The following is a 22,705-nucleotide window of genomic DNA, read 5'->3' as shown; positions in this document are numbered from 1 at the left end:
TAGTCAGAACTAATTGAACAGTCATAGAGTGAACAACGTGTCTGCTTCAAATTACTTTCTTCCTAAATTTTATTCAAATTACCATATATTTTTATTATTTTTATCGCTAATTTAATCTCTGCTTATGCTTATTGTATTTTGAATTATAAATAAATTGTACCAAATTTGTTTGTTTACCAATTAAAATTTTTATCGTGAAATAGTTGTAAGTATAAAAATCTGGCAAGTGTATCCTTAACCTTTTTCTCCTACCACGTGTTTATTAATAATGAATTTATTTATGTAAAAACTTCTTTTTATAATAATGGAGAACTTCAGCCGCAAGTCTTTAAACAACAAAATAGTGAAAGTCCATCATGTCAATGGAAAATGAAATTGACATAACTAAAAAGCCGCCAACCCGGGAAAAATTAATTTTGAAATACTTCTCTTCCGGAGGATTACGTCGTTTAACCAGCCTCTTCCCCTTCGAGAGCTATTTTGTACCCGAGCAGGAAGAGGAACCTCAACAGTGAGGAGCCCGAAGACAGAGCAGAAGGCGAACAAAATATCCCAGCGCAACCTGTGAGGCTAGACCGGATGGCTCAGAGGTATAACTTTAGTGTTTCTACCACGAGATTAAAGCCGCCCTATTGCCATTCCGCAAAATTTCCTCGGGATATGTCAATAGAGGAGTGTTTTTCGAGAACAGTGAAATTAATAGGACCCAGGCCAATACAAGAAGCTGGATGCTTCGAGAAGAACCAGCTCATATTCCGGACCCGATGGAACATTGACAGGCTGAAAGGAGTGCTAGAGCGTTTGAAGAGTCGTTTGAAGGAGATGAACCCGGGGAAGCAGGAAGCCCCAAGTCCTCGACGTAATCCAGCCTGCCCCAAAGAAACGAAAGGGTAAGAAATAAATTAATTAACATGTTTTTTTTTTCAGGTTATTTTTAAGCTTTAATTTTAATTAATCTAATATAATTTTATCTGTATTATTTTTATTTTATAGGTTATTTTTTTATTTAATTATTTTTGATCTGGCTAGTTTAAGGATTTCAATTATAGTCATTGAATATTATGGTGGAGGGTATACCTGAAATTTCAAACGCTAGTTTTAAGGAATTAAATGCCGACCGGGTGGTTGGGCCTTCAGTGAGCCATTTCTTTTTGTGATATTCGCTTTGATATTATCCAATAAAGAAATGTTTCTATTGGAACATCCCCATTAAGGCATTTCTGGAGTTATCATATATTTTAAAAATTTGAATTTTTTTTTATTAATCTTATACCTTCTTTAGTGCGCATATTACATGTGTTTCAAATAAACAAACCGATATATTAAATTGGCATTTGCTTTTCGTCACTAGTCCAGACCGTGGAATTGCCGACATCTGAAACTGTACTACACATGTTTCTTAAATAATTTTTGAAGCGCGAAAATTTGTCTCAATTATTATATATAAGCCATTGCTGGTTGTACAAATTAAAAGTTTAGTCTAAAACTAAAACAAAAATGATAAAAAATGAAAATTTTTTTTATGAAACTATACTCCGAGCTGAAGAACATGACCCCAATATTTTGTTGTTTATGTAAAATTAATAGAGAGTTACGAATTTTTTCAATTTACCGTTCCGATAAATTTCCGAAACGTTAATGATTCATAGCTAAAAATTTACAGATAAGCTGCTTTCAGTGCATATAAATTCATATCAATACATCAAATAAATTAAAAAAATATGATTTTTAAATTTAGGTAATTTCGTGTCAATTGCGACCTATATATATATATATATATATAGCTGGTCTCCAGAATGGACGCCATTGTAGCGTCTGATAAAAAAAATAATTCTGAGACGAAAAGTCCTTAGCCATTTTTTAATCAGACGCATAGATAATTAATTATTAATTAAAATAATGTCCTTTTATGCGTTAGAGAGAGAGTACCAGTGTCCAGTCAAGTGCGTTCCAAACGAAGACGCTTGCACGTGTGAATGTGTAAGTAAATGTGTGTGACTACGTTAGCTACAGTAGCTAGTTAGTCATACAGTTAGTTGTGTCTTTGTTTGCCACATACTTTACTGGACACTGACGCTCTCTCTCTAACACATAAAGCGACGTTACTTTAATTAATAATTAATTATCTATGCGTCTAATTAAAAAATGGCTAAGGACTTTTTCGTCTCAGAATTATTTTTTCATCAGATGCCAATGGCGTCCGTTACTTGGGACACCCTATATATATATATATATGGTGGTTCAGCTGCGATATACTGAATGGCGCGAAAATCGCGGGCCTTTCACAAATTTCCTTTTTTTCATCCCTCTTTCAATCGTTTTTGTCGCTCTCACAATGTTTCCCACCATACCTTGGTAGACTACGAACCTTATAATTGTTTTAATTTACCATTTATAGTCATAACTCTACATATTTATACTTCAAGACCCTGTTAGATGATTTGATGGACATAAACTTGTTAAAAATAATAACATATATTTAGAGCATTTAGTTTTCAAAGTAGTCAACTTCCTTTCCGTACAGTGTTTTCAATTCAATCTCATCTCTAACGTCTTCTTCCGTTAAACGAACTCGCGCCTCACCTTGTTTTCATCCAGATAACAGTTGAGTCTAAAAACGAAACTTTTAATCAAATTAAGTGTTATGCGCAATAGAAACTTTCCTTCGTAAACTGTTGACGTTGGGTAATGCACGTTAACGTTAATTCACGTATACTTGGACACAAAGTCACCCTGGAACTTTTCCGCGTGTGTGTATGTGTGTGTATATGTGTGTATTTAAACTTAAAAAGTACACTGTAATACGAGTGCTGCGCCTTTCTATATATTCATATGTGTATGTAATACACACAGCACAATAATAAAAAAAAAAGAGCGTGTTATTTTTATTTTCTTCTTTTCGGTCAATTCTTCTGTTCTAACAATGTCTTCAAAGGTTTTATTATTTTTGTGTGAAATGAATTTTTTTGTTGAGCTTTTGTACCAGACTAAAAGTCTTTGAAATGAAATATATTTCAGTAATGAAATATTTTTAATATTTTTATGACATAATCTGGGAACATTACAACTACCAGGACTACGTTTTTTTTGTTTATTTAATGGAATGAGTGTATTTATGATCGATAATTTCATCCGGATGCTGGGGTTTGTGGAAAAATTTTAGGTTGAGTAGGAAGAGTTCGTTGAATCGTGGAAAACTAAGCGGAAATTAAACATCATTTAAAACTTATTCTTATTTTCTTTTATTTCATTTCCAGAGTTAAGAAGAACAGAAGACTTTTTACGGCTTTGTGCTATTCTTTTTCTCATTTTTGTGAAGTCAAAGAAGTTACTGATGTAGTTTAGTTTTTGTTCTATTGATTTTTTGACGGGTAATGGTAAAACTGAAATTAATTAGAAGTTTTTAATGCAGAGTTTTTCGTGAAAAATTTCAACAAAACAATTGTAAAAATATTATAAAAAATATTATAAAAATATTATAATATGATATTAAAAATATACAAAACGATTTAAAAAGTTTAAAGTTAATGTAAGAACTTGACTTTTGCTTTTTAAATTAATAAACATTTGTATAAAATAGATAATTTTCATCAAAACACAATATTAAATAACATAAATTATATAAATAATAAACCGTCACACTCTGTCACCATATAGATTTAGCTTATATGAATGGTGACATGTGCGTTAACTTATCGGTCGTACGGCGTAGGGGTTAGTGGTCGGTCTGGCAAGCGCGCGGCTCGGGTTCGAATCTCGGTTAGGGTAAATACGATTTTCACTTTATTTCTATAATTAGCGAAAGTTAGGTCTAAATTAAGAGTTAAGTCATCTAAACTTGCGTTAGCTCTACATCAAAATTGAAATAAATTATTGACAATTAAAAAGTTCTTTTTTTATAATTTCAACTAATAACTATTCATTTTATACAAAATAATTTAACGATTTCGTAGAATTTTACTATTTTATTTCAGAAAATTCAATTTATTCAAAATTGGGTTCTTAATACTAATTTGGTTTTACATTAAACAATTAAATTCTAAATATATTTTGTAATCTACTTTTTTTAGTAAATTCTATAGTGGTGAATAAGCCTAGGCTTGCTTTGGCTTAAAAACTTGGGCCAGTCTTGGTTAACAATCTTAGGCCAGTCTTGGTTATCATGCTTGGGTCAGTCTAGGCAACCAAGCTTGGCACCCTGTTATCACTCCAGACTTCTACCACAGCTGGGCCAAAGCGGGTTTACAAGCATGGGCCAGAGATAGACAGCATTGCGCCAAGCATGGCCCACATCTGGCCCCGTCGTATTGTCCTGTATGGGATGTCTCTTAATGACCTAAGTAGTATTCGTTTTTATCGAGTTAAATTAAAAAAATTCTACAATAACCAGATGGTGATTTCTACTATTTAATTCTCTCCGTGTATTAGTTTTAAGAGATAAAATTTTGATAAGAAACCTAATTAAATTTATTGGGGAAAAAAAAATCTAACATTAAAACTTAACTTTCTTGTTAGAAGACGATTCAGCGACCGTGCGTGCTTTGTTAGAGGTTTTTAAAACTACATTTGGTCAAAAAATTATAAATGGATATATATGACCATATCAGAAAAATTTTTCAGGGGTTTTTGTAAAATGAACTTTTAATTTGAGTCATTTGAGTATGAAATGAGTGCTCAAGGCACATTTGGATTAATATTATCAACCATTTAAATCTTACGCATATTAAACGAAATTCTTTTATTCATTGAAAAATTGAATATGATATAATAAGTCATTGCATTTAAATACATGAATAAAAATATAATAAACAAAAAATGATCCATTTTTATCGTCAATATTTGCGTCAGCAAATATAGAGATAAACACAATAGCTTTGTATTAGTGAGCTTTCATGTATTTCTGATGAATGCATCGGGCTGAATTGAACTGACGATTTGCGTATAATATGTAAGCCGACTGGCCCTTTTAACAACACAAGCCTTTGAATTTATATCGGACAATACGGCAAAGCTTTATATGCTCATTAATTACAGTATTTTTATTTTGCTTTTAAGCTCTGATTATTTCCAATGCTCTGTTATTATTATTTAATTATTAATAAACTGAGATGCTGATCATTGTGAAATTAAAATTAATTAATTCTAGCTCGCATGGCTCTGTAATAGATTTAAGAACTTTTAAATGGATTTTAAGTTCTCTGCGGGCTGAATAAAACCCGCAGTTTTGTTCTATTCGGCATGCAGTGAACAGAGAAGCAAGTGAACGTCGTAGTTGCAAGGCATTTTCAATTTATGGCTTGATACTTTAGTAAATTTATGGAGCTTCGAGATTCCCCACGATGTGGGAGACATTTCACCCACTGAATACAGAGATTCATTTTGATGAGTCTCGCTTTAAACTCGCTGTGCTGTACTTATACTACTACTCTTACAAAATTCAGGTAATCAAGTAGGTATATGATCTTTTAAGATTTTAATTCCTCGAAAGATTTACCCAGACACTCCAATTTCAAATATTCAATTATAATTTAAACTTTTGGTCTTACCACCGAGATTTGTTTATTTTTAAAAAATCTTTGTAATTAAAAGAAAAAAAAAAATTTTTATCTTTAAAATTTCATTTTTTGGTGGAAAATTAAAAATTATTCAAATGAGTAAAATTCATAAGGTACACAGAAAGAAATTTTTTAAAATGTACCGTGAAAATCATAGTAATCGTGAGACATTCTGCAATTTATGATCTAATTAGAAATCTTTTGATAATTATTCTCAAATATGATGTAAAAAAATTTAGAAAAGTACCATTAATTATTACCTTAGTATGTCTTTAAAAAATAAACGTTAAAAATTAGTAATATAACTAATTATTTTTACTATTCAAAGTTTCAAAATTACAGTAAAATCGAATGTTTTAACTAAAATTGCTATAAAATTTACCATATTTTCCTGTAAAAATTAATCTTAGTAATATTATTGTCCACCGACTTGGAGACTGAGTTGTTGCTGAATTACATTTTATACTAACAAACTTTTATAAAATTATCATTTTAATAAAGTAGTATGCAATTGGTGATATATTATTTGTAAGAATGTACTTTAATGACATTGGTCACTTTTTGTTACTATTAGCTATTATTCATTATGTATTGTAAAATAAATGAACCTTTTAATTTTAATTGAATTAAAAAAAAATTAATTAAACATTTTATCTAATAAAAATAAAATCTAATTTTGTTGATTTATTATAGTAATATTCGATTGATAGCAATATTTCCAATAATAATGCTATTTTATATGTGCGGTAAGCTACATTAAAACTTTTTTTTACTTTACTAAAGACAGCTAAATTTTACTTACACAAACTTAATAAAAAGTATACTTATCGAAGATTAGTCAGGGCAGATGAATCACTTTGTTAATTTGTTTTAATATATGAATTACAAACTTTGAGCTCATCAGAATCATTATTTTATAGTGTAAAATTAATTGACCGACCATAAAAAAAAAAGATTTTTGAAGACACTTCTATTGCTCTCTAATAAATAAATTGAAGTAAAATAACTAAAAGTTGAGATAAATTCTGATTATTTAGTTCCCCTTTAAGAAAAATTTTATTGATTAAAAAAGTTTTTCGGTGAATATTTCATTGAAAAAGAAAAAAAAAATTCTAGTGATATTCCATTGAATTTAAAACTAAAAAGTCAATTAGCTGAAATAAATCATGAATAATTGTTATTGATAGGAGAAAATAAAAATAAATAGAGATAAAAAGAAATAAATGCAAATTGAGACTGTTGATCACTGGGAAGTAAGCGAGACGTATTTCCGCTCCATCCAACGTAGAGAAAGAGTTGAGGGAGTACTCGTGGCTCGACTCGGGAAATTTGGTTCAATGGCCGTTTGTTTCTCTACAACAATTTTTCTCTATCATCTAGTTTCTCGCCGCCCCCAGGGAATAATTCAACTGTGACTTTTACGCGTCCCGTTGTTGCTTCATGTCACGGACGATACCGTCCGGTTATAAACTACCACTCAACGAACGTACAATAGAACTATAACCCAAGTAATAAAATAAAAATAAGACCGATTTCTACTGAGGAAAGAGAAAGATATAGAAAGTGAGCAGCATTTGAGTGCCCGTATTTTAATTGCTCTTTTACTCTGATAGTTCGCTGTCAGTTTGTAATTTTTTATCTTCATTTTTATAATTATAAAAACAATGGCTTGCAATACAGGCTGATTATTTCTTTTGGAATTTTTTTACTTCATAATTAAATATTTTCAACTACAACTGCCTAATTAATATACTTTTCTGTCATTAAGTAAAGAATAAGAGAATTTCAAGAGTTTTTTTCTTTTTTTAACTTCCCGCTAAGAAAATCGAAGATTTTCAAAAATCGGGAAGTTCTTTTTTTCACCCCGTTTTGCAAAAATCGAGTTTTCATCGGACGTTCTCGACGTTTTAAGGTCTGAGGAAGCTTCCTGACTATCCCCGCGAGGTTGTCACGGTGAGTGTGATGATGTGTGTGTGCTTGTGAGTGTGTGTGTGTGTGTGTGTGTGTGTGTGTGTGTGTGTGTGTGTGTATGTGTGTGTGTGGGTGTGTGTGTGTGTGTGAAAAGTATGTGAACCGCTTATAACTTTCGAACGGCCTGACCGATTTCATCGCGGTTGGTGCCATTCGAAAGGGCTTAACCAAACTTAGATTTTGAGAACTATTTGGACCAATTCAGATCAATAGATTTTGAGAAATCTCAAAAAAACTACAAAAAAAAAATTTTTTGAAATGCGGTTTTTTTTCAAGAACTTTTAAACGGCTTTACCGATCGATTCCAAAAACTAATCAGCCTTTAACCTCAAAAAACCATATCGATCGCCACTAGTCAGGTCAAAATCGGTTGATTCGTTCGAGAGATATCGTGAACGAAAGAAAACCGAAAAGTGTTAAAAATTCAAAAAATAGTGTCTTATCAAATCTCTATCAGACTTTTGAGCTCGAGGAGCTCAAAAGCATAGGAAAGCAATCTCTTTGAGCTCGGAGAGCTCAAAATAACTCATAAATTGTATTATTGAGCTCGAAGAGCTCAAAAACGTCATTGTTGCAATTTTAAGCGCATAGGTATGGAATTAGCGGGAAGTTGCAGGGATGGCCTTCAGGGTCAACCGTTTTCCTAATTTTTTCGATTTTGTTAATAGCGCGCTGTAATTGCAGAACATACGGAGAAAAAATTATACAAAAAATTATATATTAAAATTTACTATGTACATGAGAATTTTTACGATACTCTATAGTACATGTACTATAATATATAGTATATTTACTATAAAGTATCATAAAAATTTGTAGTAAGTTTTAAAATTTGAATATTATAGAAGTTAAGGTATTAAAGACAAGTCCTGGATTACGAAACTCATATCGTAATTTTTCGTATAATTTTCTTTTCGTGTAATGGTGCTACTTCTAGTTTGTTAAAATCCTTAATTTTACTTTTATTAATTATAATTAGTGATGGACACATTTTTATAAAAAATAGAAAATTATGATAAATAATTTTTTTATTCTCGTGTATAGTCTACATGGCTACATCAAAAAATTGTTTCACTGATTATCTTTAATTGGACTATCTAAATTTTTTTCCATGGCAAAATGAATTTATATATTATTTATCTTAAATTAATGTAAATATAAAATTTCAAAGAATTAAGATTAAGACTTCTTTATACCCATTCGAAAAATGCAATAAAATGTAACGTGGCACTTTGTAAGTGTAAAGACAAGAGTTTAAGCCAAACTAGTGAGTTCCAACACCTCGAAGACGCTGACTCGACTTTATCTTCTCTTTAGCAGTATATATGCGCCTGCTGCCGCGGCATTTGATGGTTTTACCCCTTAAACCGCCAGGGAACTAAGTAGAGAAGATTGTCATAGTTCTGGATAAAATTGCGTATCCCACAGCTACTTGAGGTATAGAAATAAAAGATAATAAAAATAATAATAATGATAACATGATATTATATTTAATCAAAAAGTTAATCACGTTTTATATAAATATTTTAGCCGAAAGAATTTAGCAAATATCGAAAAACAAAGTTCAAACATTTGTATTGAGAGTTATGTCGAGTGAGTCAAAATTATTTTCCGTGAAATTCAATCCGGTGAAAATGATAAACAACAGCGAAAACAAAAAAAAAGAATAAAGTGGGATAAAATACAATGAATTAAACTTTCGAGGTATTGCGAGTGCTCGGCATTCTCTCGCATACTCACAAAGATTGTTTTATTGTTTCGGTCGTGTGTACATAATTGTTTGTGACAATCATGTAAACATGTATTTCAATCAAGTAGTTTGAGTAAGTAGAGAAGAATTTCATTTGATTTCCGACAAACGACTGCATTGAGCAGATAAAACGTTTTGATAATAGTAAAAAAAATATCTATAAATAAAGAACTACGTATTGAATGTAAGTCACTGAAAAATACGGGCTTTGGTGGAGATTTTCACGCCAATTCTTGTCCTCTGTGCAATCTACTTCATGCAGACAAAGCGAGTGCAACCAGACACAAAATTTAATTTCTATTGTCATTTATTTGTTAAAAGATTTTTAAATTTTCAAGCTAAAAGGAAAATTTTTCTCCTTACTTTAAATTATTATTATTATTTGGTGACTTAATATCACAAGAATTTATCTTTTATGTTTTTATCGTAATTGTTAAATTTTTATTCCACTTTAAAAGAATGTAAAATAGCAGAGTAATATAATTTTGTCTATGTACCACTGTCCTCGCTACAGAATTAATTTTGAAATTTCTTAAAAGTAATGAAAAACTTCAACAACGAGCGAGTGGTAAAAACTAAGCTCATCCTAGTTTAGAATTGCTGGATTCAACTTTCACCAAAAAACTCAATCAAGCAAAAAAAGTTTATACTAATAATATTAAGAAATCTCTTCCCAAATTTCAAAAAGGCGTATTACACTGAGAGAAAAAAGTTCTCTTATAAAAAATGAGTATTGTTGTGACAAGAAATTAATCTGTTAAAAATTTTCTACAATATTATCTTTTAGCTGAAAAAATTAAAATTTTTCTCACAGCGCTAACTGCTTTTACAGTTTTATAAAAATTTGCGCTTGGTAAAGAAGAATTAGGTTTAAACAATAGCAATGAAATGTTGAATAGAATGGAGCAACAAATTCAAAATTATTACGCGCAGTTTAAGTGCAATAAACAAACGAAAATGACAGATTTCTTAAAGTAATGTTTGTATTACTTATATTATTGTATATATATTTTTATATTATATATAATATATGTTTATATGAGGTATTAGATGACATCATTAATTATAAAATTAAGTATTGCAATATAATTTTAGTTTAATAAATAGTTGTAATGTACTTTTGAATGTGATTACAGCGTTTTGATTATTGATAACAGATATTCACAAATATAGATATACAAATACATGGAGTGAGCATGTATATTTATTCATTTATTTATTCCATACCGATGAAAAAAATAATTTGGCACATAAAACTTGGTTCAGTTAAATCAAAATTTGTTATAGTATAAGAACTTCGAACTTGGATATTTTCCGGATTAAAATCCAGATTCACTCCGAACGCGGAGTGGTGAATTACTTCATCCTGTTACTCTGAGTGATGGGAGTGAATGCAGAGTACAATTTACTTTCGATTTTTTACAGCATATATTTTTGATAGATCCACTTTTGAATAACCAAAAGTATTTTTCCTAAATATAGCGACTGTACAATATTTTTGAGTTGGATCATAGCGTGTGGTACGCGGAGATAAACCTAGTGAGTAATCTATAAAATTCAAAAATATTCGGTCAATACATATGCATTAAAACGTGTATGACGGCCGGCGAAAAATAGATAACGAGCATGTCGAGCGTTAAAGCCCGCATCCACCAGAAAATCTGATAAAATTGAGTTTGTTTCAATTTTATTAAATTAAATTCATTTATCTGAAATTGTAATTAAAAATAACTTTCCTGTTAACACGGGGCTGTGCTAAATCAATTTTTTCAGGAATTAAAAAATTCCAAGTTTTCATTATCTTTTTTTTAATAACTTGACAGGAATCTTCTTGAATTTTTTTTATTTACATTAAGATCAATATTATTTTATTAAATTGTAAACAATTGATTGTCAGCAGCAAGTTTTTTCATTATTATTTAAAATAAATACTGGTGATTTTGTTAAAAATAAAAAGTATAATGCACAAAAAATATTTAGCCTGAAGTAATAAATATTTTTGATATACAACTTTGATATCGGCGCCTCAGGGAAAATAGCAAATATCTATGATCGTAAAAAAATTTAATTTCAAGCGAAACCATTGTTTTCATACAATGAAATAACTAAAGGCTGTTATTATTATTATTAAAAAAAAAAGCAATAATATATAAAAGGAAGTAAAAATAATTTTATTCTTCAGAAAACAATTTTCATTTAGAATATTCTACAGTAAAAAAAAAATAGGAAATTAATGTGAGAAGTAAAATTAATATTATTCATAAAAACTAACTTGAGTGTCTGCGTTTTTCTTTTGACATTTGTTTGTCTTATAGAGAAGAAAAAACTTGTATAAATATAAAAATAAGCGGAAAAAAGTCTCAGCAAAGTAAACGAGAATATTTTACTGTATTACTAATTCTCTATTTTTATTTGTTTCTTTTTAAACTTATTTTGGTACCGGACAACCCTATGGAATTATAATAAATAATATATAATACATAACGTGGATCTTCGATATTCACAGAAGTTATTTTATTATGTGGAACGTGTACGCTAAGAAATAACTTTTTTACGAATTTTTGTACTTTTATGCAAGAAGATATTACTGCTTCAGTGCAGTAATATATAAATAAAAATGCAGTAATATATAAATAAAAACGCAGTAATATATAAATAAAAACGCACCAACTGAATTTTAAATAGAAATTATAATATGTTTTATAAAGTAGACATAAAAAATTTCAAAGCGAATGATTTTATTACTTTTGTTCAGGTCTGTTTTCATAAACGTAAATCTTTTAAATTACGTAAGAAGACCATTAAGGGTCAGTTCTTCAATTAATTATTAAATTTAAATAATCATTTTGAATATATCTGTATACTCTATGTATAAAACCCATTTCAAATCTATTAATGAAATCCAAAATCATTAATTAAAATGGCTGAGATATTTTCACTTTACAATTATTGACCATATCAAGCCTAATTTGTAATTTGGATATATCTAGACGTCAGGACATATTAAGTCAGATTTTTCTGAACATGTCCATGATATGCCATTATGTGGTCTAATATGGTCAACTTTCATATCAGACCAAATATTGACATACGACAAATCCAAAATTACGTATGGACATATCAGACCATATCAAAAAATTTCTTGACAGTCGTTAAAAAAATGGGTTACCACAGTTAAATTTGGTACCATAACAAAGGTCTTGACCTGAATTAGGGACTTTTTATTGTTTCATATATTTTTTTGGTGATAGTCATTTTTAGATGAAATTTGGTCACAAGTTTCCTTTTTCATAAAACAATTTGAAAAACCTGAAAATGGTCAAATTTTGAATTTTGCATAACTTTTCGAAAAAAATTTTTTTTATTTATTCCTTTGGCACAACTTTGTATTACGATAAAAGCAAACTTGTGACCAAATTTCATCCAAATCAGAAGTGGACCCACCTAGAACAATTTATATACAGTTCACCTAAAAACAATCACATATTTTTCACTTTGACGATATTTCTGTTTAACGAAAAAGTGAACGATTTTTGTTAATTTTAGGATAATTCTCAACTATACACCGCACTTATGAGTGCCAAAATATTAATACTTTGAGCCCCGCACAACTTTTGTATGTAATCCTTTAATTTTTTTTGGCAATCATCTGACACCCAGAAACCATCTGGCAACTCAACACGATCGATTTCGAAAGTTCAGAAAACTACTAAGCAAAATAAATATAACAAGCTAAATTGTAGGGTATCTTGCAAAGTTCATGGAATTGGCGTCCAACACGTTTCTCGTGTTGAAGATATCGAAATAATTTTATTTCATGAATTTCTTTGCTACTTGTTCAAATAATAGAATAAAAATTTCTAATAATTTTTTTTTAAAGTTGATCGATTTTGCACTAGATTTTTTTTTCTTTTTTTTTTTTTAACTGAAGTGAAAAATTTTCAATAGTAAAAAAATTGCTCAATAATTATAAAATACCAGCAAAATTTTCAAGTGTAATGAAAAAACAGTTAGTGATTCACTTTTAGTTTATTTCGTTTTTTAATTAAAAAATGACGGTACAGTAGCAGTTTATTTTGGAGTCCTTGGAAATACCTGGGTTTCATTCTTGTCAGTAAGGTAATTCTAGTTTCTATTTCCCTTGGGCAATAGCGCGCCAATTTGCACAATTATTGACAAGCGAGTTGTGGTCGTATAAATAAAAAGAGTAATTAAATTATAAATTTACTATTCAATACTAATTAAAAAAAAAAAAAAAACTAAATTCTCTTTTACCCTTTTATTCATCGCTTTTTTCTTTTTGTCTTTTATTCCGCGCAATTTAACAATTTTGTCGAGTTTTAATATTTAATCATTCAGGAAAAGTTTTTATCAGGAACGAAGAAAAAACAATAAAAAGTCAATTACCTGTGAACAAATAAAATATATGTTGAGATAAAGCCAAGAATAAAATGTTGCAGGTTGTACGCAATTCACTTTTTGAGGATTTTCACATCGGGCTCAAGAGCTTTCGACGATAACGGAGGCTAAAATTGGTTGAGTCGAAGAACAAAATCCATGCCCCAGCACGCTTCGATAATACTGAATTGATTAAACTTCCTGGAGTTTCAAATAGTTAACTGACGTCATCTTTTCAATCATAAACTTATCGAATTACTTTAATAGTGAGTAAACAACTAACATTTCATTGTAACTTAATTTTTTTTATTTTTGTTCAGATATACTCAATTGAAATCCATTTTAATTTAAATTTTTATTACAGGTATCTTATACCTGTAGGTGTTTTATTACAGAGTAATTCAATTTGTGAATTAGGTAAAAGAGTGTAGGGACGTGTAGAGGGCTGATTGGAAGGAAAATTAAATCGTCGAAATGAAGGTGTCACTTGGAAACGAGAATAGAGATTCGTTGATTGCATTCTGAATTCGCTGGACTTCCACGTCTAGTTTAGTATCTATAAGTATCCCATTCATTTAATTACGACTGGTAATTTTGAGTGACTTATTTAATCATCAAAATTTCTCAAATTTTTTTTTCTGACTACTAAATTTTTGATTAGTGAAAATATTCTCGATTGAAAAAAATATTTATGCGTAGTTAAGTTTTTTGAATTAGTTATAAATTTTATTCTCCAATAAAATTTAGATAATATGCATGCATGCACAATATAGACCAAGTTTTAAGTAAGTAAATATTAAATGTTTTAATTGGGAAATTTGAAAAATAAACTAACCGTTATATAATTATTCTTATTTGAAGAAGAAAATAAATATAACATAAAATTATAAGAATTTTCTCTATTATACATTAATAGAAAAATTTTTTAATGACAAACTTTTTTTTTTTATCTTCGAACTGAATATCTCGAAGCAAGAATAAAAGTTTTTAACTCCTAATTTTTAATCGTTTGGATTTCAACAGTCAATACAGAATATATATCCTCAATATAAGTGAATAAACAAATTTACATAAGCTAGTCAACTTATACAAAAACGCGTGCAAGAAATAAAATTTAAAAAAAATTGTGTACTTCCTAATTAACATATTTTGAAATATAATTAAATTTATATTAATGTTTGTTATTTTAACTAAGTGCAATGTATCTTGTAAAACTATTGTTTTTGATGACTATAAAGACGAAAAAATTAATAAAAAAAAATAAAAAATTTTATAAGAATATTTTTTTCGAATCAAGTAATATTTTTTTAGTGTCCAAATCTATTGACGATCCATATGAAATATTCATTCGAATTTGAAGTTATTCCATTGATTAAACATAGTAATAATATTATTGAATATAAAGTATCTTTTTTAGAGAACAATGAAAGTGAAGTTTTATTCGATTTGTATATAAAATTGCATAGAAGTGAGTCCATTAGGAATTAAAAAATTTAATTAAAAACTAGGAAAAATAAAAAAATTTGTTAGTCTGGAACTTCCGGAAGGTTTGTATTTTCGTTTTAATAAAAAAAAAACTATAAGAGTGATGTTTTTGCAACTTTAGTTTAAATTGAAAGTTATAGTTAAGCCAAGCTTTTCAATCAGTCACCGCGTAGAATACGAGTGGAACCAAACGGTAACACATATCCGATTGAATTAACATTGAATGTAACCGAATTCAATTTAGGTGGTAGTTACGTTGCTAGTTGGATGGACCGTTAAATAAACTGGACGTTTACTTTATGGTCTTTTCATTTTCAGCATAAACTTTGCTCCCGGTTTAATACATATAAATTTATGTTTCACAAATGTATCAACTGTTGGAACTAGTAAATAAAAACATAAATACATTTCTGAATTGAAAGTTACCTAAAACTAAATTGTTATTATTTTTCAATCTCAGTTATTACCAATTAGTTTCACTGCCTATAAAATAGTGTTGATAGTAGTTAGTTAGCACCTCTCATTGAATCCCTGGTGCCATCTAAGGAACCAGAAAATGTTGGAAGACTGGAAAAAGTTTGGGATGCAGCGAAGTTACTGATCGAGATCCACAGATCTCAGACAGTAGCTCGAAAAGCATTAATTTTGCCTACTCTGTCTAAACAGTGGGCTACAACACTAAAAAAAAGGACAACCGATAGTTATCTATTCGGTGAGAAATTGGTGGATAAGGTCAAGGAGATCAAGGCCATAGGAAAAGTAGGTGATGAAATGAAACCCTCTTGGCCAAAGAAGACTTTTGCGCCACCAAATCCTTTAAACTGGAAGAGCTCGTCGAGCCAGAAGAAGCCGGTGTCTCAGGCGAGCGGAAAAATCTCAATACCGAAAAAACCACTGACTTCCAAGTTCCAGTCGAAACAATCGACATATCCCAAGTCTAATCAATATTGACACCAGAACAATCGCTCCCAGAACCACTAATCTCACAGGACAGTGTAAGTATTTTTGCGGGCCGTTTGAGGTACTTCTTGAAGGCTCGGGAATCAATCACTAGTGATGAATTTGTCATCCAATGTGTAAAAGAGTACAAAATTCCTTTTAAATCTATTCTTGTACAAAATTGTTTACCACCGACTAGGTTATGGTCAAAACAAGAAGTTATAAATATCCAATCAGAAATTAATCGTTTGTTGTCAATAGGTGCAATTGTTGAAGTCGAAGAGGTCTCGGATCAATTTATTTCACCATTTTTTCTTGTTCCCAAATCTGATGGGCAACAAAGATTCATTTTCAACTTAAAAGAACTGAATATCTTTATTGACACGGAGCATTTCAAGCTTGAGGATCTTAGATCCACGTGTAATTTACTGGAACATAGTATTTTTATGGGCACAATCGATCTCAAGGACATATATTTCTTGATCCCAGTATGCGAAACTCATCGTAAGTTCTTAAGATTCACATTTAATGGCAAGATTTATGAATTCATCTGTTTACCTTTTGGGTTATGTACATGCCCTTTGACTTTTACTAAGCTTACAGTTACAGATCGAGAATCAGCTTTACAGTTACAGATCGAGAATCTGAAGAAGAAAAAGACGCACGCAGAAAAAAATTTTGTTAAGATAACCTAAGATTTGTTATGGTAACAAATGAATTTGTTAACATAGGGATAACAAATTATATGTTAAAATAACAAAATTTAGGTTATAACAAGTTATTGATATGTTATAACAACAAAAAAGTTTTGTTACTACAGCAAAATCTTTAAGTTGATTCGACAAAATTCTTTAGTTGGTATAACAATTTTTTTTGTTGAAATAGCAAAATTATTCTATTAAAATAACAAAGAGGATTTGTTGGAGTAACAAAGACAATTTGTTGAAGTAATAGAGAATTTGTAATAATAACAATGAGAATTTGTTGCAATAACAAATAAATTTGCTACAGTAAATTTTATAAGAATACATTTAAAAATACGCTATAATCAGCTATATAGCTGATTTGGAAAATATTTTGGCAACAAATTAGTTTTGTTATTGAAACAAAATCACTTTGTAACAGCAACAAAATCATTTTGTTGCAACAACAAAGTCATTTTGGAACAGTAACAAAATAATTTTGTTAGGAGCAACAAATTGATTTTGTGATTTAACAAACCGGTTTGTTAGTACAACTTGAAACATTTTGTTGATGCACCTAATGGATTTGTTGCTCCAACTACACTCATTTGTTACCACAACATATTTTTCAGTTATCCCGTCTTTTGTTATTTCAACAAAATTGTTTCATGCGTGCGATTAAAATGGAAGATTGGGATTGGTGGCTGAAAGTTTTGCCAAATGCTGGTAAGAAGATAAGAAACAGTCAGTATGAGATGATAATTTACTCGGATAGCTCGTTGACTGGATGGGGTGCTTTTTGTGGCGGTGAAAGTGCCAATGGGTTATGGAGCAAAGAGGAGAGAATTCTCTATATAAATCATTTGGAACTTAAGGCTGCCTTATTAGCCTTGAAATGTTTTGTTACTGAGTTACGTGACATAAATATATTGTTGATGGTTGACAATACGGAGGATTGATAACTCTGATACAGAGTGGGAATTAGCAGACTATGCATCCACAGAAATTGTTAAAATTTTTAATGAGCCAGAGATCGATTTGTTCGCTTCACGGATTAATGCTAAATGTTCGGTATACTGTTCTTGGAAAAGAGATCCGGATGATTTTGTTTTTGATGCACTTACGATTGATTGGTCTGTAACATTAATATTAACTTTTGAGTACCCACATACATTTTGCTATATTTTTCATATATACATATATATATGAAAAAGCTTGAGAGGTGTCAAGGGACACCCGGATGGAACGAAGTTCCTTTCGATTAATTAGTGAAGAAATTGTAATAAAATTTTATTTTTTTTAAGGTATACACGGAGAAAATTTTATAGTAGAGTTTATTATCCAGTTATGTTAAAATCTATTAACTGAATTCGATAGTAGTAAATATTATTTAAATAATTAAGTAAACCATCTGATTTGTAGTATTTACCATCTTGATGGTTACTACTACTATTATGATGGTAATTAGTAATAATAACTGTTAATATTTTAATTAGTTACTACTATTATCAAAATCGTAATTCCTAATATAACCTGATGGTTGCAGTTACCTTCAGTAATAATAATAACTACTATCTAAGCTAGTAAAAAATATTAAAATATTAAAAAAATCAAGAATCTGCGTTACCGTGGATGCATTTTTGAATAAACTAAAAGTAGCTGTAGTGCAGTGTAGTGTACAAAAAATCGGGTTTGAATTCGGATTGAAATTATATTTAAATTTTTATTTGTCTAAAACAAGTTTCAACGCCAAATTTTTCAAAAAAAATTTTCTATTTTCAAAAAAATCAAAATTTTCAATAAAATTCAAATTAAAAAAAAAAATTAAAATTTCAAAAAAAAAAAATTTAATCTTCAAAAAAATCAAATTTTCAAAAAAAAATTTTGAAGGGAATTTAGAATATTTTTTAATTTCAAAGAAAAAAATGTAGATTAGCTAAAATATGGATGTAAATAAAGGATTTAATTAAGTAAATTTATATTATTTTTTCTTTCAGAATTTTTACAATCTGAGATGGTTACAGTTACCATCTTCGATTGTAACAGTTATAGTTTATAATATTTACAATTATCATTTTCGATAGTAATCATTACCATCATTAATAGTAACTACTAGAAATTTGAATAGCGCACTACGCGCGCGCCTAAATTTTAACCAATAATGAATCGTGGCCTGTTTTTTGCGAGTTTCGACCTTTGACTAACTTCAAGACTTTCATGTATTTTAATTTAAAGGATTACAATTGTCAATGATACCACCTATTATTTTGTTACTAATTAATTTTATTACCATTTTAGATAGTAGAAGTTACTATTTTTGTATAGTAGGTAGTATAATTAATTTTTCTCCGTGTAATAATATTTTTTTTATTATTAACAAATATAATGTAATATAAACTTAATAAGTAGGCTCAATTTAAGTAATAATTGGCTTGTGGTAACTGAAGTAGGAAACATATGTTTGGGATTCTATTTTATCAACAGACTCGATAGAGTCTGGCGCCAAGTTCCGTTCTCAAGCCAGCCTACCGAATGTGTATATTTTCTAAGCAGAACGGTTTTTTAAAGTTACAAATTTTTTTTCAAATTTATTTTGATTTTTTTTTATATGATATTTTATAATAGTAGTTCATGCTTTTTATGACGCGTATTATTTGATTATTATCAATTATCTTTATAATTTCTATTTAAAATTAATAAAAATAATCAGCACAAACTATAGCGACCCAGATTTTTAGATTTTAACTTTTTTTTTATGTAAAAAGCGGATGGCCAGAGACTAAATAATGTAAGGATGCATGCTAATCTTATAATAGATGGGAAACTACAATGAAAAAAAGATATTTGACAGCTTGCAATTGCACACGCCAGGCGGCGCAAGAATAACTTTAACATGAACTATAGCTTAAAGGGGATAGTTTGCCACCGGAAATGTATTAAATTAAAATTGTCAATTTTTGTTATAATTACAAAAAATACTGAAATCCGAACAAAAACAATTTCACTGTAACAAAATCGGGCCAAGTCCACGTTCATAAGACTATTAAGAAAAAAAATTTTATTTCTTTACAAAAAGATATAAAATAAAAAATTAAAAAATCCAAGTAAGGTAAAAGTCCCAATAGATGATCACGTACCAGCATATGATCACTCTATGTATCTGTATATCTATATTCACAAATATAGGTATACAAATACATGGAGTGATCATATACTGGTACATGATCATCTATTGGGGTTTTTACCTTAACCGATATGATTATATATGATTTTCGGAAATTAAAAAAAATTTTATTGTAAATTTAAAAATTAAAAGAAACAATTTTGGAACAGATTTGGTGTGCGTCATTGTGTACTTCAATTTTTTTTAAAAGTCCTAGTAGATAGATTTTACGAATTTCATAGAAAGTGAAATATTTTGTAACCACGCACACTAAATACGTTCCAAAATTATTTCTTTTAATTTTTAAATTTACAACAGAATAAATTTTTTTATCTCAGGAATGTGGACAAGATAGGATCATAATAACAAATTACATTATTATTGCAGAAATAATAATGTAATTTGTTATTATGATCCTATCTTGTCCACATTCCTGAGATAAAAAATTTATTTATGATAACTATGGACGATAATATTTACTTTACAACAGAATTTTTTTTAATTTCCGAAAATCATATATAATCATATCGGTTACTTGGATTTTTTAATTTTTTATTTTATATCTTTTTGTAAAGAAATAAAATTTTTTTTTCTTAATAGTCTTATGAACGTAGACTTGGCGCGATTTTTTTACAGTGAAACTGTTTTTGTTCGGATTTAAATGTCTTGAAAAAACTGCATCAATGGTAGTATTATATTTTGTTGTTAATTCTGCTGGTAACATCGGATGAGCTTATATCTTTAAATAGTATATTACATACCTAGGCCAGTAAAATAAGAAAAGTCTCAGATCACATGTAATTGTTGGCCGAGGCGAAGCCGAGCAGGCTTGTTTAATCTTTCAATTATACATTTTTTTATTGTTTAAATGACGCAATATAAAGTTTTTTTTTAAATTAATTGGTAATAAAATTTTTAAAATCTTTAATAATTCAAACTATCTCATCTTTCTCGTGACACATAAATGTCATATAGCAAATTTCAAACTAAAAATTAACAAAAAGGTTATTTAGACTTACTTTTAATACTTAATGCTGACAAGTTTGTCACGTAAGATTCAAATATTAAATGAGTGTATAAAGCATGAAAATGTACTTTTATAGATGGTATATTGAACTATATATTTATATTTGAGTTGATCGTAACCTGTTCCAAAGATACTTAAAAATTGAACCAGTTTCGAGTATATTATATGCATTCAATTAATCTTTTGACCCAATTGTCTAGCTGTTTTAAGCAGTAACTTGATCTTGCTTTTCAATTATTTTAACAGATAATAACGTAATCAATTTGAAAATTAATTTTCGTATCAAAACTAACTGGTCAGTTTGGATAATAAATTCGTTTTTATTGAATATTTAAAGCTGCTTTTAGTAATTCAATACTACAACTTACTTAGCAGAGGTCTAGAACTGAAATAATATTTGTCAATTATTAACAATGTCACTAGTTAAGTATCACTTCAATGTAGGTCATTATTGACTTTTTAACTTCCCGTTAAGAAAATTGAAAATTTTCAAAAATCGGGAAGTTATTGTTTTTACCCCGTTTTTCGAAAATCGAGTTTTCATCAGATCTCGACGTTTTGAGGTCCTAGGAAGCTTCCCTGACTATTCCCGCGATGGTGTCTGTATGTGTGTGTGTGTGTAAACCTCTCATAACTATTGAACGGATTGACCGATTTGATCGCGGTTGGTGCCATTCGAAAGGGTTTGACTAAACTTAGATTTTGAATACAAGTTGGACCGATTCGGACCGTTAGATTTTGAGGAATCTTAGAAACACTGCAAAAAAAAATTTTTTCAAATGTGGTTTTTTTTTTAATAACTTTTAAACGGCTTGACTGATCAATTCCAAAAACTAATCAGCTCTCAACATCAAAAAACCACGTCGATCGCCACCAAGCCGGTCAAAATCGGTTGATTCGTTCGTGAGTTATCGTTGACAAAAAAAATCGAAAAAAAGTGTTTTTTTTTAATTACACCGAAATTTTCGGTCTGATCAATTTGTATTTGAAAATATATCATAGAATTTAAAAAACTGCGTCGAATGCCGCCAATCGCGTGAAAATCGGTACATTCATTAAAAAGTTATTGCGGTTTGAAAATTCAAAAAATAGTGTTTTATTAAACTTCTATCAGACTTTTGAGCTCGGAAAGCTCAAAACTGCACGAAAACTATATTTTTGAGCTCGAAAAGCTCAAAAACGTAATAAATTCAATTTTGAGCTTTAATTACGAAAGTAGCGGGAAGTTGCAGGACCTAGCCTTCAGAGTCGACCGTTTTCCTAATTTTTTTAATCGTATCACTTATCGGAATTAATAATTGTAAAATTTCAGAAACTAAAGACCCTAGTATTTAAACAATTTTAAAAATTAATTGGAATAATAAAAATAATAATAATAATAATTTTCAAAAAAGAAACAAATAAGCCGGATTTATGTCGTCATCACATAAGAAATCAATTTATACATATATTCAAAACTAAGGATAAAGAATGACAAAATAAAGTCTAAAATGTCGTATAAGGCAACAGGTTAAACTCCAATGGAATTACCAATGAAAGTTTGTTGCAGCCACGCAATTGCTTTGTGAATGGCCTCGATAATTCTCAAGACAGATCAGATCGGATTCTCGCGTGTTGTATATTGACATTGTCACACAAACAAACCTTCGTGTATACATACACATCTGTATGTATTTAAATTTATCTATATGCAATATAGATGCAATTTATCTATATACTATATAAACTCAAAAG

General features: G+C 29.3%; 1 protein-coding gene across 2 annotated transcripts in view; it reads right to left on the bottom strand.

Annotated features, from left to right (window-relative positions):
- Positions 1-22,705, bottom strand: part of LOC123268622 (lachesin-like) — a 311,927-nt gene that overhangs the window by 180,047 nt on the left and 109,175 nt on the right. The gene's annotated exons all lie outside the window — the stretch shown is intronic.

The sequence above is a fragment of the Cotesia glomerata genome, linkage group LG7, assembly GCF_020080835.1.
Source record: "Cotesia glomerata isolate CgM1 linkage group LG7, MPM_Cglom_v2.3, whole genome shotgun sequence".
Taxonomy (NCBI): Eukaryota; Metazoa; Arthropoda; class Insecta; order Hymenoptera; family Braconidae; genus Cotesia; species Cotesia glomerata.
This window is presented reverse-complemented; position numbering and strand designations above follow the sequence as displayed.